We start from the raw sequence: 27,517 nt of genomic DNA, 5'->3' as shown, positions 1-27,517 counted from the left end.
GGGGTCGAATCAGAGCTGTAGCTGCTAGCCTATGCCAGAGCCACAGCAATGCAGGATCTGAGCCTCGTCTGCGACCTACACCACAGCTCATGGCAATGCCAGATCCTTAACCCACTGAGCAAAGCCAGGGATCGAACCCACAACCTCATGGTTCCTAGTCGGATTCGTTAACCACTGAGCCACAATGGGAAATCCTTTGTGCATTCTTAACTATTTTATGAAACAATTACATAAAAATCTTCGTTATAAAAGAGTACTGTTGGGCTTTTCCCAAGAAGAGATTACATATAAGACAACAATAGCACAGCAGAGTAGGGGAAAAAAATGTTATATTGGATACAGTTTATATTTTACCAGAATACTGTAAGAATTCATCTTAAGGAGATTACGGTTAAGTCAAAATGCATATTGCAACCCAAGAGCAAAGATTTAAAAAAATAGTGAAAGGAACAGCCAAAGAATTAAAATGCTACACTTAGAAGATATTTATTTATTTACTTATTTACTTATTTTATCATTTATTTGTATATATATTTTTTCTACTGTACAGCATGGTGACCCAGTTACACATACATGTATACATTCTTTTTTTCTCACATTAAGTGTTCCATCATAAGCGACTAGACAGAGTTCCCAATGCTACACAGCAGGATCCTATTGCTAATCCATCCCGAAGGCAACATTCTGCATCTATTTACCCCAAGCTCCCTCACTTTCCCCCTTGACAACCACAAGTCTATTCTCCAAATCCATGATTTTCTTTTCTTTGGAAAGGTTCCTTTGTGCCATATATTAGATTCCAGATATAAGTGATATCATATGGTATTTGTCTTTCTCTTTCTGACTTACTTTGCTCATGATGAGAGCCTCTAGTTCCATCTATGTTGCTGCAAATGGCAGTTAACATGTGAGAAAGGCCAGTAAAGAAGGAGCAGAGGAAAAAAACACAACAATCTACATAGGAAAAAAGAAGGAGCAAAATGGAAGACATAAATCCAACCATATCACAATTACATTAAATCGAATGGGTTAAACTTTCCAAGCAAGAGGTAAAGATTGTCAAACTAGATAAAATAATAAGATCCAAATGTGTGCTATCTATAAGAGTCATATTTTAGATTCACATATAAATAGCTTGAAAGTAAAAGGATGGAAAAAGATATACCTGCACATAGTAACATAAGAGAACTAAGTAGCTATCTTAATATCATTCTTTAAGTAAAATATGTCACTAGAGATGAAGAGGGACATTTCATATTGATAAAATGGTCAATTTTATAAGAAAAAAGTGATTATAAATGTATATAAAGGTAACAACTGAGTTTTTGAGGCACGTGAATCAAAAATTGACAAAACTGGGAGTTGCCAGTTTTTGTGGCTCAGTGGGTTAAGGACTGACACAGTCAGGATGTGGTTTCAATCCCTGGCCTTGCTCAATGGGTTAGGGCGCCAGCGTTGCTGCAAGCTGCAGCATAGGTTGCAGATGTGGCTTGGATCTGGTGTTGCTGTAGCCGTGGAGTAGGCCTGCAGCTTCAGCTTAGGTTCAACCCTTAGCCCAGGAACTTCCATATGCCACTGGTACAGCCATGAAAAGGAAAAAAAAAAAAAGCTGACAAAACTGAAGGAGAACTAGAGAATTTAATAATAACAAATTGCAGACTTCATTTTCAACATATGATGGAACAACTAAACAAAGAATCAGCAAAAACATAAGACTTAAACAATCGGTCAACCAACTTGACCTGATATTTGTAAAATATTTTTACAAGAGTAAGATACATATGAAATATTCTTAAGAAAAAAGAATTTTTTTTTTCTGGAGCATAAAACAAATCTCAAGAAAGTTCATAGGACTGAAATTATGCAAAATATATTCCCTCACATAAGAAATTTAAATCAGAAATCAACAGAAAATAATTTAGGTATTTAAATATTTTTAAAATAATGCCTATCTAAATAAATCATAGATCAAAGAGGAAATCAAAAGGTGTTACTACTATGATTATATTAAGTTATACGACAAAAGAAAGATCATATGGATGGGTCTAATCTACTCAAGGGAGCACACTTTAAAAGAAAAGATTTCTTCAGCTGGTGGAAAAAGAGGAAGTCAAAAATATCTGAAAACATAAGAAGAACTCAACATGCTGTTGCTGGCTTGAAGATGAAGAGGGAGAGGTAATTAGAAATGTGGGCAGCCTATCAAAATTGAGAGTGGCCCCCAGATGACAGTAAGCAAGAAAATGGGGACCTTAGAATTTGGGGGACAGAACCTGATTTCTGCCAAAACCTGAATGAGTTAGGAAGTGGCTTCTTCCTCAGACTGTGTACAAGAAAATCCAGCTCAGGAGCTACCTTGATTTCAACCTTGTGGGACATTCAGCAGAGAACCTCGTCAAGATCAATCAGCCTTGTGAACATACAACACTTGTGAGATAATCAATGACTGTTGTTTTACGGTGCTAAGTTTATTATCATTTGTGACACATAAACAGAAAACTAATAGAACTCATAACGAATAAAGTGATAAATAATAAACTACTAAATTAGTAAAAAGTCCACAAAGGAAAGTTCAGGCCCAGATGACTTCATTGATTAATTCTATCAAATAACATTCACAATAACATTCACAAACTTTCAAGAAATAGAGGAGAAACACTTCCCAATACATTCTGTGAGATTAACATTACCATAAAAACAGGTCAAAGATACCTCAAGAAAAACAGGGACCAATCTCTTTAAGAATGTACACCTAAATATCATTAAAAAATATTAGTAAAATCCTATATAAAATAAAAGGACTTATATACTACCAAGTGGGATTTATTCCAGAAATGTTAGATTGGCTTAACATCAAAAAAGCAGTCAAGCAATATAGTGTATTAGTAGAATGAAACACAAAAATTAAAAGCACACAATTATCTCAATAGAAGCAGAAAAAACACTCGACAAAATTAAACAACCACTAACAATAAAAAGTCTCAGAAAACTAAAAAGACAACTTTCTTAACTTGATAAAGAGTATCTAAAAAAATCTATAGCTGTAAGTTTTAAGAGTACCTAATGGTAAAAGACGGAATGTTTTCCTTCTAAGATCAGAAACAAAACAAGCATGTTCATTGTCATCTTCTAGTCAACATTGTACTAAAAGTTCTAGTCAGTACAATATGGGGGGAAAAAGAGACATATTTGGAAAGGAAGAAAAACTTCTTATTTGCAGATGTTATGATCCTTTATGCAGAAAATCATAAGGAATCTACAAACAAAACAAAAACTACTAAAACAGTTCAGCAAGGTCACAAAATATAACAGCCACATACAAACATCTACTCTAAAGTTGACCCTTGAACAATATGGGGTTTGAGATGGGCAGGTCCACTTATACATGGATTTTTTTCCCCCAAAATTAGAAAAACAAAACAACAACCCAGTTTAAAAATGTATCCATTTGCAGCAAGATGGATGGAACTAGAGACTCTTATACTAAGTGAAGTTAAGTCAGAAAGAGAAAGACAAATACCATGTGATATCACTTATATCTGGAATCTAATATACAGCACAAATGAACCTTTCCACAGAAAAGAAAATCATGGACTTGAGGAATAGACTTATGGTTGCCAAGGGGGGAGGGGAAAGAGTGGGATGGATTGGGAGCTTGGGATTAATGGATGCAGACTATTGCCTTTGAAATGGATTAGCAATGAGATCTTGCTGTGCAGCACTGGGAACTATGTCTAGTCACTTATGATGGAGCATGACAATGTGAGAAAAAAGCATGTATATACATGTATGTGTGACTGGGTCAACATGCTATAGAGTAGAAAAAATAATAATGTATTGGGAAAATAAAATAAATAAAAATGTGCCTTTAAATGGGTAAAAGAGAGACATTTAACCAATGAATACATACCAATGGATAATAACCACATGAAAAGACGCTCATCATCATTAGTTATTAGGAAAATTAAAGTAAAAAGCCTGTTAAAACTAAAAAGAAAACATTTCACATTTACTATAATGATAATCAAAAATACAGAAAATGATGATTTAGAGAAACTAGAATTCACATACACTATTCATAAGAATAAAAAATGCTATGGGCATTTTGAAAAACAGTTTTTCTTCAAAAATTAAGCATAAAATTACCATAATACCCAGCGATTTCTCTACTAGGTATCTATCCAAGGGAAATGAAAGCATGTCCACACAAACACTTGTTAACAAATGTTCACAGCATCACTATTCATAATAGCCAAAAACTAGAAACAGTCCAAAACTCTGTGAAGTAAAACAGTATATCTATAAAATGAAACACTATTCAGCAATGAAAAGAAGCAAACTACTGATATGTGCTCCAACATGTATGAACCTCAAAAAATGATGCTAAGAGAAAGATGTCAAATGCAAATGGCCCTCTATTGCATGAGCCTATTTGCATGAAATGCCCAGAAAAGGCAAATGCACAGAGACAAAAAGTAGATTAGTGGTTGACCACGGCTGAGGGTAGTAACAGAAATGACTGCAACCTGGCCTAAGGGATCCTTCAGCAGGCATGGTCCTTAATGGACCAATGCTGGTTGAATGTTATAATAATGTTATATAATGTTGTTGTGTGATGGCTGTACAGTTCTATACATTTACCAAAATCATCAGATGGTACACTTAAAAATGAGTGAATTTTATAATAAAAAACAATATTCATTTATTTGCTAACATTTATTGAATGCATACCATGTTCAAAGTACTGATCTAGGTACTATGGAATCATCTTGCTGTAATAAAAATCCGTATTTTAGTGGAAAGAGACAAATTAGTAAACAAATTAAGAGGTGATTTTTAAGTAGTATGGGGAAAGCAAAAACAGAGCTATTTGAAGAATAACTGGGGGAAAAAGATAGAAGCTCAATGAACCCTTTCCATTTCTTTTACTTACCTCAAGATTTCTATCATTTGGAGCTCCCGTAGTGGCTCAACAGAAATAAATCTGACTAGTATTCATGAGGATTCAGGTTAGATACTTGGTCTTGCTCAGTGGTTAAGGATCTGGCATTGCCATGAGCTGTGGTGTAGGTCGCAAATGTGGCTCAGATCCTGTGTGGCTGTGGTTGTGGCATAGGCTGGTGGCTACAGCTCTGTTTTGACCCCAGGCCTGGCAATCTCCATATTCCATGGCGCAGCCCTTAAAAAAAAAAAAAAGAAGAAAAAAAAAAGCCCCCACCAAAAGAAAAAATTTCTATCATCTTTACAAGGTTCCTTCTGCTATGACAGGCAACGTGTCATTAATATGTGAGATGCACACTTCATCTTGTTTCAGATAGGCCCTTAAAGCCAACTGGCTGAAAAGTAATTTGATTTGGAGAGATTTATTGCACAAAGCCCTATATACTTATGGCAATATATAACTCGTGAACAATACAATTTGTAGAAAATAGGTAGAAAGAGGTAAAGTTAACTATAACGACAACAAAAAATACAAGCATTTCAAATACTGGGCCAGCTGTTGCTTTCTTCACTGCTAAGAGGGAGTGATGATGAATATTCAAATGAAAAATAACTTACTGCAATATTTATGATACATAGTATCAGGGGCTGAAAATCATTATGACATATTGTATACTTTGTTATTTTTGGACATACTTTGGCTCAGGTCATGATTAAGATTATTTAAGCTTGAAACAGTCTAAAAAGCAGTAAAAATTAAATTTGTTCTTTAATCCAGTAAAAAAATTTAGAAAGTAGGAGCAGCTCTGCTCACAGAAGACTGTCCTAAAACGCTACTTTGGAGAAGCGGTAAGGGGTATATATAGCAACAGTATAACCGAATGCTCATGGCACTTTTCATGGGTGATAGAAGGAAGTGGACTCAGGCATTTAAACCAGGAGGCTAACCCCGGCAATGACTCCAAATACAAAGAGCAGGTGCCTGTGAGCATAGACTGGCATAGTGGCAACAGTCTTCATGTTTCTGTACGTCTCAACAAGAGCTAATCAAGGTAAACTGTAGAGAATATCTGCATATGTCATCATCTATTGAACACAGTTGATGTGTCCAAATGAATTGTATGTAAAGGGTTGGGCTTTTATCAATCAGTCTCACCTAGGAAGACTGGCACAACTTCAGTAGGCACAGACAGCATCCGGGGTCTATCAGGTTTATTAGCTAAATCCTAACCATCTGGGGATTCAAATGACACCACAGCCAGAGTGATTTTGATTAATCTGTGAACAAAAAACTTTCTCTTGGAAGAAAGGATAGGGGACTATGCTTCTTCCTAAGAAGTACTTAAAGCTAGAAGTCTTGCATCACTAATATAACACTGATTGTTAGAATTCCTATCCTAGTTAATACTTTTTAGTTGGTGCAGTGGATGTCTAGTGTAAAGTATGGCTACTAATTCATAAGACATTTAATATATTTATTGGAAACATAAACAATTGTACATGATTGCTAATTTGGCTATAAAAGACTGCTAAATCAGCCTACTTCAGTCCCCAAGAAAGGCATTTTCCTTAATTGTCACAAATAATGTTACCTTTCAGTGCTTTCTAGAAACCACTCTGACCAAGTCTGATTTCTTTCACAGGGCAGCATTCTGAGCAAAGTTGCTAGACAGCACCAAATACATCTACAATCTAGTGCTTACAAAACAGGGTGACAATTTTGGGGGAGGCACTATTAAGAAAATATAAGCAGCCATTAACATAAGGCCTACATAATATTTGTAAACCTAAATCTAACTGTAAACATAGATCTTCTCTTCTCTGAGGGCACACTCTGAGGGAAAGGCAGGGGAAGAAAGCTAAGGTGTTATGGAGAAGTAAGGAAGAATTGGGGGAGCAGAGAAGAGTAGAAGAGAGGAAAGAAAGGGTGACAATTATAGCAGAAAGAGCCACATTGAAAAAAATATCACTTCAGTACACTTCAAACTGGTTTTTAAAAACTATTTTAAGCTTAAAGGACTAATTTTTGTGCTAAAATTGCATATTTGATTATTTCACTCCAAACCAAAATTAAATTAAATCCTTCTATCAACACAGAAAAATCATAGAAAAAGCATATAAGAATGGATAAAAATGATGACAAAGAAAGAGACTTAGTTTCCATCTTATAGACACTTCTTGTTTTCTAGAACTTGTGTGATTAAGCACACAGAGCATTTCTTCAGATAGAAAATATTATTAATGTATCTGTATCAAGAATTTAGAAAGATGTATTTATAAAACCCTGCATGTGATAGGACTCACCAGCAGTTTGACTGACAAATGATATTTATTTCCACTATACTAGCACAAAGGTTCTCAAAATTGGGAGTTCATAAGGCTTGTTAAAATGCAGATTTCTTGTCCCCACTGCCAGAGTTTCTAACTCAGTAGGTGTGAACTGGGTCCTGCAGATTTGCATTTTTAGAAAATTTCCAGGTGATACTGATGCTGCTGGCATAGTGAGAACTACTGAGCTACTAAATGCCTCCTGATTTCATGAATGGATCCATCTGGCTATGGGAAGTGAGTATTCAGATGTTTTCATATTTTTACCTCTTATCTTGGGTCACAATTTCCTCTCCTGTTCTGGTCTCTTCTTCTACAACTGGTTTATATTTACACATCTATTACTGATGCTCCTTTTGTGAATTTAAAAAAAATATTAGTATTATTATATTAAAGTATAGTTGATTTACAATATTACTTCAAGTTTGGTTGTGCAGCAAAGTGACCCAATCACACACATTTCCCTGTGCTGTACAGTAGAGTTCCATTCCCCAACCATTCCAAATATAATAGTTTGCAACCAAGAAGCGCCCAAAATGCCCATCCATCCCACTCCCTCTCCTCTCCCCCTTGGAAACTCCAAGTCTGCTCTCCTTGGCTATGATCTATTTCTGTTTTTTTTTTTTTAATTTCATTTTTTATTTTTAGATAGGATCATCTGCTCCATATTTTAGATTCCAGAAATAAGTGATACCATATGGTATTTTTCTTCTTCGTTCTGGCTTACTTCACTTAGTATGAGAGTCTCTTGTTCCACCCATGTTGCTACAGATGGCATTAGTTTGTCATTTTTATGGCTGAGTAATATTCCATTGTATGTATGTACCACATCTTCTTAATCCATTCATCTGTCAATGACATTTAGGTTGTTTCCATGTCTTGGCTATTGTGAATAGTGCTGCTATGAACATAGGGGTGCATGTATCTTTTTCAATGAAAGTTTTTTACGGATATATATCAAGCAGTGCAAATGCTGGATCATATGGTGGCCCTATATTTAGTTTCCTGAGGTACCTCCATACCGTTTTCCTTAGTGGTTGTACCAATTTCCATTCCCACCAATAGTAGAGGAGGGTACCTTTTTCTCCACAACTTCTCCAGCATTTGCTATTTGTTGACTTATTAATGATGGCCATTCTGACTGGTGTGAGGTGGTACCTCATTGTAATTTTGATTTGCATTTCTCTAATAATTAGTGATATTGAGCATTTTTTTCATATTTCTGTTGGCCATCTGTATGTCTTTTTTAAGAGAAATGTTTGCTTAGGTCTTCTGCCCATTCTTAAATTGGGTTGTTTGTTTTTTTGTTGTTGAGTTGCATGAGTTGATTGTATATTGTGGAGATTAGACCCTTGTCTGTTGCATCATTGGCAAAGATTTTCTCCCATTCTGTGGGTTGTCTTTTTGTTTTTATTAATGGTTTCCTTTGCTGTGCAAAAGCTTTTGAATTTGATTAGAATCATTGGTTTATTTGTGTCTTTTTTGTCATTATTCTAGGAGGTGGATCAAACAAGATGTTGCTGTAATTTATGTCAAGGAGTGTACTGCCTATGTTTTCCTCTAGGAGTTTTATAGTATCTGGCCTTTTATTTAGGTCTTAATCCATTTTGAGTTTATTTTTGTATATGGTGTTAGGCAGTATTTTACTTTAATTCTTTTACATGTAGCTTTCAAGTTTTCCCAGCACCATTTATAGAAGAGAATATCTTTCTTCCACTGTATGCTCTTTCCTCCGTTGTTATAGATTAGTTGACCACAGGTACTTGGGTTAATTTTAGGGCTTTCTATTTTATTCCATTGATTTGTATTTCTGTTTTTGTGCTAGCACCATATTGTTTTGACGACTGTAGCTTTGTACTATTGTCTAAAGTCAGGAAGCTTGATTCCTCCATTTTCATTTTTTTTTTTTTTTTTTAGTATTACTTTGGCTATTTGGGACCTCTTGCATTTCCATTCAAATTTGAAAATATTCTGTTCTAATTCTGGAAGAATGCCTTTGGTAATTTGATAGGGATAGCATTGAATCTGTAGATTTTCTTGGGTAGTATAGTCATTTTGACAATACTGATTCTTCTCATCCAAGAGAATAGTATATCTTTCCATCTGTTTGTGTTGTCTTTGATTTTTTTCTTCAACATTTTATAGTTTTCAGAGTATAGGTCTTTTGTCTCTTACATAGGTATATTCCTAGGTATTTTATTCTTTTTGGTTTGATTATGAACGGGATGGTTTCTCTGATTTCATTTCTGGTCTTTCATTATTAGTAGAGAAATGCAGTCTATTTCTGTGTATTAATTTTGTAGCTTGCAACTTTGCCCAATTCATTGATGAGTGCTAACAGTTTTCTGGTGCTGTCTTTAGGGGTTTCTAGGTATAGTATCATGTCATCTGCAAACAGTGATAGTTTTACTTCTTTTCCAATTTGGATTCCTTTTATTTCTTTTTCTTCTCTGATTGCTGTAGCTAGGATTTCCAAAACTATGCTGAATAATAGCGGTAAAAGTGGATATCCTTGTATTTTTCCTGATCTTAGTGGAAATGATTTCAACTTTTAACCATTGAGAATGATGTTAGCTGTGGGTTTCCATACATGGTTTTTACTATGTTGAGGTAGGTTCCCTCTATCCCCACTCTCTGGAGAGTTTTTATCAGAAATGGGTGTGGAATTTTGTCAAAAGCCTTTTCTGCATCTTTTGAGATGATCATGTGGTTTTCATTCTTCAGTTTGTTGATGTGTTGTATCACATTGTTAGATTTGTGGCTACTGAAGAATTCTTGTATCCCTGCAATAAGTCCTACTTGATTATGATGTATGATTCTTTTAATATATATTTGTATTTGGTTTGCTAGTATTTTGTTAAGGATATTTGCATCTATGTTCAATTTGTTCCAATATTCACAAAAGAAGAATATCTCCTTTTCTGGATACTGGGACAAGTATTTCTTTCACATTTTATTAAGAGTTAAATCTAGGGAGTCTCATTGTGGCTCTGTTGGTTAAAAACCTGACTAGGATAAGGATTTGATCCCTGGCTTAACTCAGTGGGTTAAGGATCCAGCACTGCTATAAGCTGCAGCATAGTTTACAGATGTGCTTTGATCCCATGTTGCTGTGGCTGTGGTGTAGGTCTGCAACTGCAGCTCTGATTCAACCCCTAGCCTGGGAACTCCTGTATGCTGCAGGTGCAGCCCTAAAAAGAAAAAAAAGAAAAGAAAAGGGAGATTAAACCTAATTCATATAAGGAGATGTTAATAAAGCTAAAAGACATGTCCAAAGCAAGTGAATCTAGAGTCAAAACCATAACGTTTGATTTTCAGCCTGAAAGCCAAGACTTCAGAAAATACTTTTTTATTTGTAGTTCTTATTTAAATCTTTATTTCCCTTTTATTACTTTGGACCCTCAAAATAAGTATTCTTTACATGATTCTTACTATACATAAATTTGGGCTTTCTTTAATAAGTTAATAAATATGACAAAAATGTAGCTTCTCTTCCCCTAGATTTTCTCATATGAGTATTTTATTGGTCCATAATGTAACATTTTTACCTTCTTTAAAAGAGCAAAAAGCATTCAATATTCTATTTCCTACAAGTTTTTGTTATTGTGTATTTATATCTTAACAAAGCTTAAGCAAAAGCCTCTAAAATTCAGGAACTACTTGAATGCCTGCTAGGATACTCTGTAAAAGACAACAAAATCTGGATACTCATTAGAGTAACACACATGCTAATGAGCAGTCAATTTAAAAAATCACAAGCTATATGGTGAAATCTGACTAGTCAGTCAATAGAAAAAAGCCCCAGAAATGACAAATGATGAAATTATCATAAGGAAAAAAGTCAATTATAAATAAGGCCAACATAATTAAAGATTAAAAGAAAAACATGAACATAGTGATAAAAGATATACAAAATAACCAAATGTTAGTCAATGGATGAAAAATTACATATCTAGGAGTTCCCATTGTGACTCAGCAGAAATGAATCTGACTAGCATCCATGAGGATGCAGGTTTGATCCCTGGCCTCACTCAGTGGGTTAAGGATCCGGCCTTTCCATGAACTGTGGTATAGGTTGCAGACATGGCTCGGATCTGGCATTGCTGTGGCTGTGGTATAGGCTACAGCTCTGATTAGACTCTTAGCCTGGGAACCTCCATATGCTGCAGGTATGGTCCTAAAAAGACCAAAAAAATTACGTATCTAAAATATTAACCTCATCCAATAAAAGTTGTAGGAGATTAGATGCTGCTTAAGAAACCTGAAGACACAAAATAGACACTATCCAAAATGAAAAACACAGAGAAAAACATTAAATTGGGGGAAAAAGCTGTAGTAATCTGTGAAATGATACAAGTGATACATGTAATAGGAGTGCCAGGAGAGGTGGAGATAGAAAAAATATTTGAAGAAATAATATTTAAAATATTAAAATGTAATAAAAGCTATAAAACCAAAGACCCAAAAGGCTCAATGAAACTCAAACAGAAAAACACAAAGAGTACCAAGAGGCACTATTACCAGATTGCTAAAAATTAGTGATAGAAAACTTAGAGTAGAAAGGTTAAAAAAGACATGACATACAAAGAAACAAAATAAGAATGACAGCAGAATCTAATTTAAAAAGATCTAAAAACAAACACACAGGAGTTCTCTTATGGTGGAGAGGGTTAAGGATTCAGCACTGTCACTACAGCAGCTTGGGTCACTGTGGTAATGTGGGTTTGGCCTGGGAACTTTCCCATGTTGCAGGCACGGTCAAAAACAAAATCAAAATATGCAAACCAGAAGAAATGATACAGTATTTTAAAAGTGGAAAACAGAAAGCAAAAACACACTGTTAAATCAGAATTGTGTAACTGACAAAAATTTCCTTTAAAAATTGAAAGTGGGGGTTCCCGCTGTGGTACAATGGGATTGGTAGCATCTCTGGAGTGTTGGGATGCAGGGTTGATCCCTGGCCTGGCACAGTGGGTGAAAGACTATGTTGCTGCATCTGTGGCATAGGTTGCAACTGTGGGTTGGATCTGATCCCTAGCCCAGGAGCTTCATATGCCATGGTGTGGCCAAAAAATTGTAAAAATAAAAAATTAAAAAAATAAATTGAAAGTGAAATAAACATTTTCAGACAAAAGATAAAAGAAATTTATTACCAGATAATCTGTATGGCCATTAACAAACATTTTCAGGTATAAATAGAATGCTACTACATGGAACCTTGGAAAGAAAGACTTCCAGAAATGGAAATACAAGCAACATTTCATCATATTTAAAATTTATCTAAAAGATAATTGTTAAATGAAGTAAAAAATGTGGCATTTACAACACACATAGAAGTAAAAATATGATAACAAGAGTAGAAAAGATGGAAGGCGGAATGGAAACATTCTGTTGTAAGGTTATACACTGTATATTATACTTGAAGCAGTAAAATATTATTGAAAACAGACATCCAAAGATGCATTCTGCAATACTTAGAAGAACCATTAAAAACTAAAACAAAGATAATGAGCCCAAGGTTTTCCTGTGGAAGCTAACTGGTTGAGAAGAGCATGGCTTTCTCCTCTCCCTCCATGATATGGGCTCTTCACTGATACCAGTGATCTTGGATAAGAAAGTCATCTAGCAAAAATGTCACTTGTGTTCAAAATTCCCATTCAATTAGATATTGTGAACTCTGTTCACACTAAGTTGCACAAAAACAACAGACAGCCCTATACTATCAAAGAATTAGCAGGTCATCAAACCAGCTCTGAGTCTTGGGATGCTGGCTGGGAATTTGAGGCAGGGGACTTACCATTCTGGCTGGGTGCTTTTGGAAATATGCATCAAGGGGGCTGCATGTCTGCACCAATTGGAACCTGGCAATGTTGGCACCACAGAATGAACACAATACAGAGTGATACGCCACCTGCTCTGCCTTGGCTGCTTTGGCCTTACCAGCACTGATTATGTCTAAAGGTCACTATATTGGGGAAGTTCCTAAACATCCTTTTGTAGTTGAAGATAAAAGTCAAAGGCTACAAGACCAAGCAGGCTGTTCTGCTTCCTAAGAAATTTAAGGCCTGGAATGATATCAGAAGTCTATGCCTCATAGAAGATGATAGCTGGCAAAGGCAAAATGAGAAAATGTTATCATATCCAGTGTAGGAGAGCCTGCATCATCTATAATGAGGACAATGGTATCATTGAGGTCTTGAGAAACATTCCTGAAATTACTCTGCTTAATATAAGCAAACTAAACTTTTTGAAACTTACTCCTGATGAGCATGTGGGACATTTTTGTATTTGGACTGGAAATGTTTTCCTCAAGTTAGATGATCTACATGGCAGTTGGTGTGAAGCTGCCTCCTTCAAGAGTAACTACAACATTCCCATTTCTAAGATGCTCAATCAGACCTTAGCAGAATCTTGGAAAGCCCAGAAATCGAAAGAGCCCTCCAAGTACCACACAAGAAGATTCATCACAGAGTCTTGGAGAAGAATCCACTGAAAACCCTGAGAATCACACTGAAGCTAAACTCATATGCAAAGACCATGACCATGCCCTGGAACACCTTTCTTGCCAGGACAAGAATGACAAACTCTGGATGGATAAGTAGCAGCAGTAGTAGCAGCTGAATCAGATGAGAAAGGGGGTTGCAGGCAAGAAGTCTGTGGTGAAGAAGAAAGGAAAGAAAGTTGTTGGTGTTAAAATGCAGAAAAAAACCTTTTGTGGGGAAAAGCTGGCAGTGACCAAAATCCACCAGCTAGCTGAAAAGAAGCCCACAGAAAAGAAACCCATGACACAAGAAAAGAAGCCTACTGCATAAACTTAATTTTTTTCATTCTATAAAGACCATACTATTTTGGACCGCTAATTCTGAATAAAGGCCTGATGAACAAAAAGAGCCCCAAATAGAGATAATGCTAAAACTAGTTCATCAAAAGAAAACAAGAAAAACTGAAAAAGTGGTGAAAAAAGAAAATAAATTACAAGATGGTAGATTTAAACCCAACCATGTTGATAACTATATCAAGTATAAAAGATACAAACATTTCAGTAAAAAACCACAGATTGTCAGGATTATAAACCAAAATCCAACTATATACTATCTATGACAACCCTACTTCATTATTATTAGTATTAGTATTAGTATTATTAAACAAGCCGTAGTTCAATTTTATTTCTTTACATTGAGACAAATGCCAACTTTATTATGAATAGTTGGCTATGAGGTTTCTTAATATATGTGGTTACAAAGTTGAGTTTTTTTCATTTTTTAAAAAAATTTTTGAGTAATAAAAATTACAATTTTTAATTGTAATTCATTTGAGTAATAAATAAATTAAAAATAAAATAAATAATAAATAAAAACTCCTAATTAAAAAAATTTACTTAAGTGTAATTTATTTACAATGTTGTGATAATTTCCACTGTACAACAAAATGACTCAATTATACATATATACATACACATCCATTCTTTCCCAGATTCTTTTCCCATATAGATTATCACAGAATACTGGGTAGAGTTCCCTGATGGCCAGTCACTTACCTCACTGCGCATATGCCAATCCAAAACTCCCACTCCATCCCCCTTCCCCACCTGTCCCCTTTGGTAGCCCTAAGTTTGTCTTCAATGTCCATGAGCCTATTTCCATACTGCAGATAAGTCCATTTGTATCCTTTTTTTTTAGATTCCACATATAAGTGATATCATATGATGTTTGTTTTTCACAGTCAAGTAATTTCACTTAGTATGATAGTTTCTAGGTCCACCCATGTTGCTGCAAATGGCTTTATTTCATTCTTTTTTATGGCTGAGTAGTATTCCTGTGTTTATAAGCACAACATTTTCTTTGTCCATTCCTCTGCTGATGAACATTTAGGTTTCTTCCATGTCTTGGCTATTGTAAATAGTGCTGAAATGAATGCTGGTGTGCATGTATCTTTTTAATTATTGTTTTCTATGGATAGATGTCCAGGAGTGGGATAGATGTCCAGGAGTGGGATTGCTGGATCATATGGTAGTCCTATTTTTACTTTTTTGAGGAAACTTCATACTGTTTTCCATAGAGGTTGCACCAATTTACATTCCCACTAACAGTGTAAGAGTGTTCTTTTTTTCTCCAGTACCCTTCCTAGTATTTGTTTGTAGACTTTTTGACGATGGACATTCTGGCTAGTATAAGGTGGTATCCCATAGTATTTTTGATTTGCATTTCTCTAATAATTAGTGATGTTGAGCAGCCTTTCATGTTTTTTTGTTTGTTTTTTGTTTTTGTTTTTGTTTTGCCATCTGTCTTTTTGAGGAATGTCTGTTTAGATCTTATGCCCAGTTTTTGATTGGGTCATTCTTTTTTTTTTTTTTTGATATTGAGATGCACAAGGTGTTTGCATATTTTGGAGATTAAATTCATCAGTTGCTTCACTTTCAAATATATTCTCCCAATCTGTGGGTTGTCTTTTTGTTTTGTTTATGGTTCTGTTTGCTGTGCAAAAACTAAGTTTAATTAGGTCCCACTTGTTTATTTTTGTTTTGATTGCCATTAGAGGTATATTTAAGAAGATAACTGCTGTGGTTTTTGCCAGAGAATATTCGGCCTATGTTGTCCTTTGAGAGTTTTATAGTATTCAGTCTAACATTTAGGTCTTTAATCTCCGTTTTGAGTTTATTTTTGTATATGGTGTTAAAGAATGTTCTAATTTCATTTTTTTGCCTATAGCTAGCTGTTCAGTTTATAGCACCACTTATTGAAGGGACTGTCTTTTCTCCATTGTATATTTTTGCCTCTTTTGGCATAGATTAATTGACCACAGGTGCTTGGGTTTATTTCGGGGCCTTCTATCCTGTTCCATTGATCTATATTTCTGTTTTTGTGCCAGTTACCATACTGTTTTGATGATTATAGCTTTGTAGTATAGTCTGAAATCAGGGAGCCTGATTTTTCCAGCTCCGTTTTTCTTTATTAATACTGCTTTGGCTCTTCAAGGTCTTTTGTATTTCCATACAAATTTTTAATTTTCTTGTTCTAGTTCTGCGAAAAATGCCATTGGTAATTTGATAGGGATTCACTGAATCTGTAGATTGTCTTAGGTAGTATAGTCATTGAGACAGTACTGATTCTTAAAATCCAAGAGCATCGTATATCTTTCCATCTGTTTGTGTCATCTTTGATTTCTCTCATCAGCATCTTATAGTTTTCAGAGTATAGGTCTTTTGTCTTTTTAGGTAGGTTTATTCCCAGGTATTTTATTCTTTTTGATGTGAAGGTAAATGGGATCATTTCCCTACGGATCTTTCATTGCTAGTACATAGAAATACAATCTATTTTTGTCTATTAATTTTGTGTCCTGCAACTTTATCAAAAATGGGGAAAAGTAGAAGTATGGAAAAGAATATAACCCTATAAATACTAATTATAAGAAGGCTGGAGTGGATATATTAATTTCATATAAGGTATTTCCGAACAAGTAATATTAACAGGGATAAAGAGGCATGTTTCAAAACAAAAGAAGTAAATGAAGCAAGAAGACATTACAACCTTAAATATAATGGCACCTTATAATTGAAATTCAAAATACATGAAGGAAAGTCAGGCAAAATAAAAAGAAAAATAAACAAATCCACAATCATATTTGGATCTTTCAAAACTCTCTTAGAAAATTTTGGCAAGAGACAGGATTAAGATGGCAGAATAGTAGGACTGGAGCTCAACTTCTCTCCTAAAAACAACAAAATTCACAACTAAAGACTGAGAAATCTCCACCCAAATGGACCAGAAACCCATACCCTACTCCAGAAGAAAAAGAGGAGGCCACATCCACAGGTAGGAGGGGTGATTTCGTGATATAGACAATCCCATACCTCACAGGTGGGAAGCTCCACAGACTGAAAACTAATTGGCTCACAGAGACTCACCTACAGGAGTAAGAGTTCTGAGCTCCACATCAAACCCTCACATGCTGGGATCTGTCACTGGGAGAAAGAGCCCCTGGAGCATCTGGCATTGAAGGCCAGCGGGGCTTGTGCACAGGAGCTCCACAAGACTGGGGGAAATGGAGACCCCATTCTTAAAAGGCGCACACAGACTTTCATGTGCACTAGGTCCAGGGCAGAGCGAGGTCTCCACAGGAACCTAGGTCAAACCTGACTGCATTTCTTGGAGGACATCATGGGAAAACAGGGGTGAACGTGGCTTGTTGTGAGGGAGGAACATTGAAGGCAAAGCTCTCAGGAATATTCAGCAGTTGCCTTTTTCTGGAGGTGGCCATTTTGGGAAAATCTGGCCCCACCTGTCAGTCAGTGCTGAGAAGCCCCAGGGCAAACAACAATCCAGGTGGGATCACAGCCACACCCCTCAGTAAACCGGCTACCTATAGAGCCTCAGGCACATAGCAGCCCCTAATCCCATCCAGAGACTAAGCCCCACCCACCAGAGGGATCAGAATTGGCTCCACCTACCAGTGGGCAGGCATCAGCCCCTCCCATCAGGAAGCCTACAGCAAGCCCCCCATACCGACTTCAGCCACAAGGGGGGCAGACACCAGAACTAAGAGAGGCTACAGCTCTATTATCTGTAAAAAGGTCACCACACCAAAAACCTATAAAAATGGAAAGACAGAGAACTATAACTCAGATGAGGGAGAAAGAAGAAGCCCCAGAAAATCAGCTAAGCAATGAGGAGATTCTCAGCCTCCAGAAAAAAGACTTTAGACTGTTGATGCGGAAGATGACACAAGGCATTGGAATAAGCTGGAGGCAAAGATGGATAACTTACAGGAAACACTAACCAAAGAGATACAAGATATAAAACTTAAACAAGAAGAGATGCAAAATACAATAACTGAAATAAAAAACTCACTAGAAGCAGCTAACAGCAGAATACAGGAGGCAGAAGAACGCATAAGTGAGGTGGAGGACAGATTAGAAGAAATTACAGATGCAGAACAGAAAAGAGAAGAAAGATTGAAAAAAAATGAAGAGAGTCTCAGGGAACTCTGCAACAACATTAAACGCACCAACATCCGTATGATAGGGGTGCCAGAAGGAGAAGAGAGAGAGAAGGGGACAGAAAAAATATTCCAAGAGATAATAGCCGAAAATTTCCCTAACATGAGAAAGGAACCACTCACTCAAATTCAGGGGGCACAACGCGTACCATATAAAATAAACCCAAGGAGGAACACACCGAGACACCTATTAATCAAACTGACCAAAATTAAAGACAAAGGGAAAATCTTGAAAGCAGCTAGGGAAAAGAAACAAGTAACATACAAGGGAACCCCAATAAGGTTATCGGCAGATTTTTCAGCAGAAACTCTGAAGGCCAGAAGGGAGTGGCATGATATACTTAATGTGATGAAAGGAGAAAACCTCCAACCAAGAATACTCTACCCAGCAAGGCTCTCATTCAGATTTGAAGGTGAAATAAAAACCTTCTCAGATAAGCAAAAGTTGAGAGAATTCAGCAACACTAAACCAGCCTTACAACAAATACTAAAGGAACTTCTCTAGGCAGGAAAGAAAAGATCAGCAACAGGAAACAGAAATTCCACAAATGACAAGGCTCACCAGTAAAGGTATATATACAGTAAAGATACGAAATCATCCATGCACAATTATACCACCAAAATCAGAAATCATGAGAAGAGATGGGTACAAATGCGGGACACCGGAGATGAACTTGCCATTAAGAGAACAACAACTTAAAACAATCTCATGTACATATAGACTCTTACATCAAAACTTCATAATAACTGCAAACCAAAAATCTACAATTGATACACAAACAAGCAATCTCTGAAAAAGAAATATATCTCATAGTAAATAAGTGCATAATCCACCATGAAGGGGGTCATTTGACCTCATTCTTGGAAAGCTGAAGTCTTCTTAGATCTGATTCTGATTTCCTCTCCATCAAAGAACTTATGATAATTATAATTAAATAATGCCACTGTACAATTAAATAATACAGTTCTACAATTGTATTATTAATAACCATTTCTCTCCATGGTAAAATGTAAAGTCTATAATGTCTTATTTATCACATCACCTAGAATGGTGTAATGCCTTTATTGAAGACTCAATGAGATGGAACAAATTGTGAGGACATATTTATATAGTTACACTGTTTTTTAACCAACTTATGCATTTTATATTTTACTTATTTTCAGAGGGTGTATTATTTTTGTTATGCTTACCAGGTGTTATTCTTTTTACTATGCTATATAAAATATTTAATGGTATATAAGGCTTTCTTCTTTATAAATTTTAGTTGCAGAATATAACAATTTAATATAATGCTAATTTTTAAAGAAAAGTTGAAATGTAGTAGGTAATGCTAAATAGTAAAGATGAAAGCCATACAAAATGGGATAAAGTATAGAATAAATTTCCTATTTGTCTCAGCACATTTTCCATTCCACTTCTCCAGTGGGAGTCACTTAATCTGTTTCTTAAGATCCATGTTATAATAATCTGTGTGAATGTAATTGTGTGTAAATGTATGTATTTTATTCTGTAAAAAAATAAAAATTAAAAAAAAGAAAATTTTGGCAAAATCAGTAAGTATTTAGATCACCTGAAAAATACTATAAAAACGCTGACCGTGTGGCTATGTATTGAATATTCCTCTAATAATTGCAGAGTGGGTTATTTTTATATGTAGATGAAATATTTAGCAAGACAGGCCATATCGCAGGATATAAAACAGGTCTCAATAATTTCCACTTTTTTTTTTTTTTTTTTGCCTTTTGTCTCTTTTTTGTTGTTGTTGTTGTTGTTATTGTTGCTATTTCTTGGGCCGCTCCCGCGGCATATGGAGGTTCCCAGGCTAGGGGTCTAATCGGAGCTGTAGCCACCGGCCTACGCCAGAGCCACAGCAACGCGGGATCCGAGCCGCGTCTGCAACCTACACCACAGCTCACGGCAACGCTGGATCGTTAACCCACTGAGCAAGGGCAGGGACCGAACCCGCAACCTCATGGTTCCTAGTCGGATTCGTTAACCACTGCGCCACGACGGGAACTCCAATTTCCACATTTTTAAGTTGTGGAGTGTCTGTTTTCTTTTCTTTCTTTTCTTCCTCCTTTTTTTTTTTTTTTTTTTTTTTTGTCTTTTTGCCATTTCTAGGGCCGCTCCCACGGCATATGGAGGTTCCCACGCTAGGGGTCGAATCGGAGCTGTAGCCTCCAGCCTACGCGGGATCCGAGCCGTGCCTGCAAACCTACACCACAGCTCACGGCAACACCGGATCGTTAATCCACTGAGCAAGGGCAGGGACCGAACCTGCAACCTCACGGTTCCTAGTTGGATTCGTTAACCACTGCGCCACGACGGGAACTCCCCCTTTTTTTTCTTTTTTTTTTTTTTTTGCTTTTTACAGCTGCACCTGCAGCATATGGAAGTTCCCAGGTTAGGGGTCGAATTGGGGCTACAGATACTGGCCTACACCACAGCCACAGCAATGCTACCTACATCTGAGCCGCATCCATGACCTATACCACAGCTCACAGCAATGCCAGATCCTTAACCTACAGAGTCAGGCCAGGGATTGAACCCGCATCCTCATGGATACTAGTCAGGTTCATTTCCACTAAGCCACAATGGGAACTCCAGGGGGGTCTATTTTCTGACAGAGGGGAATTAAATCAGAAATAAATATCAGAAAGCTATTTGAGGTATTTGCAAAAATTAGAAACTAAGAGAAAATTATAAATGATTATAAACTGTTCAAAGAGTAAATCACAAAGGTAATTAGAAAATATTTTGGAAAAAAAATTTCCACAATGTAAAGAATGTGTGGGATGCATGTAAAGGAATTCTTGGAGGGAAATTTATAACTTTAAATGTTTATACTAGAAAAGAATAAAGTTCCAAACCAATTATCTAAAGGCTCATCTTGGAAGTCAGAAGAAGAAAGACAACTTAAAATTGAAATAAATAGCAGGAAAAATAAACATAAGGCCAGGAATAAATGATACAGAAAACAAACAGTAAAATATAGTAAAAGCTGTTTTGCTAAAAAAAAAAAAATCAGTAAGATTGATGAAGAAAAGATACAAATTATTAAAATAAAAAATAAAAAAGGGACACATAGATGCAGATGCCACAGACATTATCAAGTTAACAAAGGAACACAGTGAACAGGTTCATGCTACTTATATGACCTCTTATGAAAGGTACAAATTCCTTAAAAGACAGAGATTGTCAAAATTGACTAAAAACCAGAGCTCTCTTCGTGGCTCAGCAGATAATGAACCCGACAAGGATCCATGAGGATGCAGGTTTGATCTCTGGCCTTGCTCAGTGGGTTAAGGATCCAGAGTTGCTATGAGCTATGGTGTAGGTTGCAGATGCGGCTCGGATCTGATGTTGCTGTGGCTGTGGCATAGGCCAGCCGCAAGGTGTCAGATTCAACCTCTAGCCTAGGAACTTTCGTATGTCGTGGGTGCAGCCCTAAAAAGGGAAAAAAAAAAAAAAAAGGACTGAAAATCAAAAAGAAAATCTTAATACCTCCACGTCAACTAAAGAAATTACAATATCACAAAGGTAGAGAACAGAAAAAGGGAAAAACAATTTCCAATTTATTTAATGAAGCCATAATTACTTTAATACCAAACAAGATAAATTTATTACTAGGAAAAAAGTTACAGATAACTGCGTAAAATAGATGATGTTAAAATGTTGGGGAAAACAAACAAAAAATAAGATAATGCATAGCTAACCAAATGGTCAGCTGCTCCTTGCCACTGGCTCCCAAAGTCTCCACATACAATCATTGTCCGCTGTAGACCAAAAGCATCCAGTAGTTCAAGGTGTTCATGACACCAAAATGAACCTTTCTTTAGAAATGTTACATTTAAAGGTTTTAAGGCAGAACTAAGAAAGACAACCAGAATCACGTGTTCAGCTACCTAATGCTTCACTCCAGTGCAGATTTTAAGTAGTCTCCCACTGGCATGGAAAAATATGATAAACATCTGCATTTAAATTACAGGAGGAGGAGAATGTAACTTTGTAAAACGTTAGCAGTAGTATTCAATGAATGTAAGAACTCACTTGTTTACTAGAGTCATAGAACAACAGGATCAAATTACTTGCCTGATAGGCTATTGAATCTTTATCCTAAGCCAACAGAATGTGTGTGATGGCTTAGAATTTCATAAATATTTTTCCAACTTAACATAACTCTCCTGCCAAAACAATTTCTTAATAATTTTTTTTTTTTTTTAAAGACCACATCTGTGGCATATGGATGTTCCCAGGCTCGAGGTGAAATTGGAGCTGCAGTTGCTGGCCTACACCACAGCCACAGCAGTACAGGGATCTGAGCCGTTGTGCCACACCTTGAGGCAATGCCAGATCCTTAACCTATTGACTGAGGCCAGGGACTGAACCCACATTCTCATGGACACTGTGTTGGGTTCTTAACCTGTTCAGCCATGATCGGATCTCCATTTCTTAACAATTTAAATGAGAACAAAACCGTGGTGAGATCATCTCTTTTTCTTACATTCAGATTAAAGATATGAAATGACAGAAGCAAAGGAGTAAATTTGGAACTTTTAACAATAAGTCTCCATGATTCCTTAAACTTCCAGGTGATGACAACATGATGTGCCAAGCAAAAAGTATGCAGTATTTTTTAAGAGATTTCCCACTGAAAAATATATGCAATTTAACATCCAAAGCCTTTGATTTCTACACTGCATTATTAAACAGCAGACTTCTCTCAAGGCACTTTGCTATCGAATCAGAACACTGCAAGAGACCCTCCCTGTGCAGTGGAGGTCTCCTAAGACTGCAATACCATCCTGAGACTTTGGCCATCTTTGATTTGAACACCATCATTCTAAACTTTCAATAGGAGTACAGTGGGTGATTGAGGACCTAAACTGTGACTCCCCTAGTAAGTTCTCATTATCATATGAATTTTGAAACAAAAATTTATATCCTCTATCTATACTCCATTAAGGAATTTAACCAGAAATTCTCCAAGATCAGAAGAGAAGTTGGCAATTCTTATACTCCTGAATGTCAACAGCAGCTTTGCCTTTCTTAATATCCTCCATTGACCTCAATTTCACTGAGGTACACACATGGATGGGTATCGGGTTAAGTGCCAACTAAATTCTTCAAGTAAAAAAAAAAAAGCATTTAAGGAACATGTATGCTCTAACTGCTGCAAAGCAACTTTGAGGAAACTATCTTCTTAACACCAGAACAAACACAAAGAAACCCTACCAATAATATTTAGAAGCTATGAAACGCCATCTCTAGCTAGAGTCAGAAGTTGATAGTTGTGCTAAGATCATTTTTCTCCCTTAAAAAGAAAAGTTTCTTAGACAATAGGTTTAATTACAGGAAAGTATTGATTGAAACTACTTTCACTGCCACTAATGCTCTGCTTAATTTTAAAGATAACATAATGTTGAACAGAATAATATGTTCTATTAATAACATTTTATTGAAACAGTAAACTGATTTATTGTATTTAGTTTGTCCAAATAAGCACCCAGATCATTTGCCATAAATCTTCTTGAGTTTAAACAGAAGGCCGAGATGCAACTTGATAAAAATAAAAAGTTATCATAAAACATAATGAAAAATCCAATTTGAAAATTAAGCAGTGTACTGCCCAGCTTCATGCTTTATTTAGGGTCTGAAGCTTACAATGAAGATGAAAGAGCTGCTCTAGTTTAGTTTAAATGGCTATTGTGAGTCTTCGTTTGGGAAAAAAAATATATAAAAATAATTAAAATCTGTTAGAGGAAGTTTGCCCATTTAGCTTCTGAAGCAATTCACTCTAACCTCATTGCTTACCCACTTTAAAATAAAATAGTTTATTTTTTATTTAAAAAATATATTTTTAACTTGAAATTTATGGGGGTGAGAGAGGGCAGAACTTAACAGACTTGTGCTCACAAACTAAAATACTCTTCCCTGGAGCTTTAACTTTCCCATGAGTCTCCTCAAACCCAATCCTGTGAGCGTACAGCAGTGTGCACATACATCAGCTATCTCTAGCAGGGGACAAGTGAGAAGACACCTAAAGACATCTAAGCACAGTGACTCACACAGCATTGGGAAGGCAATGTTTGGATTTCATAGCTAAGAGACAAGCCTATGTTCTACTATGTATTTGCCACTCATTCTATACAAACTTAGTCCTTTATCTGTGGCTGATTTCCCTCCTGTAGAAAGCTGTTAAAGATTTCTTCTATATTATTTACCATTTTGAAAAATTGTTTTCCAAATTTATGTATGGCATTCTGGATATTAGGAAGCCTAACCTGTCCTAATCTTTCAGATTAATTTTGGAAAAGAGAAATCATTTAATTATTTTCAACAAATAGCAATGTTTACAGCACACATTTAAAAGTAGTAGTATAGAAATTGCAATATATTGACTTCAGCAGAGCTAGATTTAAGAGTTCAACATTTAAATCACCAGAATTTATCAACCAAAACTCAAGAGTGCAATTATACTCTTGCTTACAGAATACCTGCCATCTGAGTAAATTCTTTAACCACTGCATAACATCCCACAGTTTATTAAAGAGTCGCTCATTGATGGAACTTTGGACACTGTGCCGACTACTGAGGCAAGGCTTCCTCTATGATCCATTTAAATGTAAAATCTGGGAAGTTACCACTCACACAGTCCAGATTCCCTTCTAGCCAGGACTCTGGATGGCAATTAGGTTCTGCTTATTCCAGCTGCTTTTGGAGGTCTTTTGTTTGTCTCTCCCGGCAAGGGCCGTGGTAAAAACACAAGAATTCCCTTCCCCAATAACAAAACAAGAGACCATTTTTCAGTTGTTTGGGGGTGAGAAGCAGCAGTGTGGCAGCAGCACACCTGGCTTCCTAACACTTCAGTCTCACTGGTGGAGTCTTTTCTGGGGTATCCTGGGTTTCTGGAGACCATTGCAGCAGCAGTAAACACATTATTCCTAATTCCAGCATAGCTCCACCAGTGATAGTCTCAGAGTGTTAGGCACAAGTATATTAGTCCTACTTGGTTCCAAGGTCACCACTGGAAGACCAACATAAAACCTGCTTCTTAAGCCCCTTCAAAGCTTTTATTCCTAACACAAATTCCCTCTTGCTTAAATTATGTTTCCCACACTGAACCCTAAATGACACAGTCTTTTGGTCTTACTAACAATGCATTCATTTTTTTCTTTTTTCTAAATTAAGGTACAGTCTATGTACAATAAGGTTCATCCTTCTTTAGTGTATAGTTGTTGAAATTTTGAGAAATGAGAATGGTTGGGTAATCGCTATAATAATCAAGATAGTTCCATCATATCAAAAAACTCTTCATGCTTTGTGGTCAAGCTCTCCCCCAGGCTCAGCTCTTGATTCATTTCTGTCTCCATTGTTTTCCTCTTCAGGAATCTCACACAAACAGACTCACATTTTGAATCTGGCTTCCTTCTCTTAGCACAATGCATTTGAGATTCATGTATGCAGTGTGCACATCAACAGTCCGTTCCTTTCTTTTTTTTTATTGCAGAGTAGGACATTTGTTTTAACTAATTAATTAATTAATTACTTTACTTTGCCTTTTGAGGGCTGCATCTGTTCCCAGGATAGGTGTCCAGTTAGAGCTGTAGCCGCCGGCCTGAGCCACAGCCACAGCAATGTGGGATCCGCGCTGCATTTGAGACCTACACCACAGCTCACAGCAATGCTGGATCCTTAACCCACTGAGTGAAGCAGGGTTTGAACCTGCGTCCTCATGGATGCTAGTCAGATTTGTTTGCACTGAACCACGACGGGAACTTCCAGAGTAGGACATTTGGGTTGTTTTCAGTTTTTAATGAACACGAATAAAGCCACTATAAACACATACAGGTTTTCATATGAATACAGATTTTCATTTTTAAGTAAAAATCCAGGAGGTAATCCAGGTGCGAAGTGGACCTGGACTAAGGTGGGAGCGATGGAAGCGGTAAGTGATGGTAGAAGTAGGATATATTTAGAAGGAAGACTGACCTGGATTTGGTAATGGATTGGATTTGGGGGTGTAAGAGAAAAAGAAATGTCAAGTATGACTGCAAATATATTTTTCCTGAGAAACAGAAAGAATGGGACTGCCATTTCCTGAGTGAGACAGATGGGAGAGTTGCAGGTTTGGCAAGGAAATCAAGAGTCCAATTTTAGTCACACTAAGTTAGTGGATAGGCCCAGTACACATTTACTGTATGCTTCATTAGATTGAAACACCTCAGGGTAAAATCTAACTCTCTTACTGATATACAACTTCCTACAATAGTAAGGGAATGGATTAGGAGATTTAGGGGTATTTTTCGCACCTAGAATTCTGCAGAGAGAATCAGGCTGTTACAGGTATAAATTTACAAGTATACTAAGCTTCTTATATCCCACACATGGCTACTGGTAGGGTCCAATTTAGGTGAATATGGCATTGCTCTATGACAGCTCTGACCAGCACTTTTAAAGCAAAGAAATAACATTTTCTTGAAAGCATGAAGCAATTTCATGGTTGGGGATTTTTTCTGATGAATTTTCCATTTTTTTTGTTTCCATCACTCTATCTCTGACCTCGTTTTGATCAAAACAAACAGCTTTAGTTCCTTAGATCTTAGTGTGGCATGATCTCACATGACAGCATAATTTTATTTACTTATTTTTAATTTTTAATTTTTTTCTTTTTATGGCCACACCTATGGCATATGGAAGCTTCCAGGCTAGGGGTTGAATTGGAGCTGCAACTGCCAGCCTACACCACAGCCACAGTAACACCGGATCTGAGCTGCATCAACACCCGATCTGAGCTTCATCTGTGACCTATGGTGCAGCTTGAGGCAACATCAGATTCTAAACCCACTGAGGGAGGCCAGGAATCGGACCCTCATCCTCACGGACACTATGTTGGGTCCTTAACCCACTGAGCCACAGTGGGAACTCTGATAGCATCATTTTAATTGAGTTCCAAGGCCGGACGTGGTATTTTAACAGCTTTAATATTGCCCCCATAATCAGAAAAGGATTCCAAAGAGCTCAACAAAAATTACCTCTTATCCTTCTACAGTGTATCCATCGCTTAACTTCCATCAATTTCATTTTAGTGGATCTACGACCCCAGGTAACGGAGACTAAATTAGTTAAGTCTCTACATGATCCAAGCTAACAGAAGATCTAGTGGAAGTTGAGGTGACCAAATTTTGGCATCAGAATGAAATATATGATAGTAGTAACAGAAAGGTGCCTCATTAAAAGCCAGCAAATAGT

The 27,517-nt window shown here is 36.5% G+C and overlaps 1 protein-coding gene and 1 pseudogene across 6 annotated transcripts in view; one reads left to right on the top strand and one right to left on the bottom strand.

Moving 5' to 3' along the window:
* Positions 1 to 27,517, bottom strand: part of KIAA1328 (KIAA1328 ortholog) — a 365,621-nt gene that overhangs the window by 166,962 nt on the left and 171,142 nt on the right. The window lies entirely within an intron of this gene.
* On the top strand, positions 12,296 to 14,628 carry LOC102157950 (annotated as a pseudogene).

This window comes from Sus scrofa, chromosome 6, assembly GCF_000003025.6.
Source record: "Sus scrofa isolate TJ Tabasco breed Duroc chromosome 6, Sscrofa11.1, whole genome shotgun sequence".
Lineage (NCBI taxonomy): Eukaryota > Metazoa > Chordata > Mammalia > Artiodactyla > Suidae > Sus > Sus scrofa.
The sequence above is the reverse complement of the archived record's forward strand: the minus strand, read 5'-3'. Positions and strand labels throughout refer to the sequence as shown.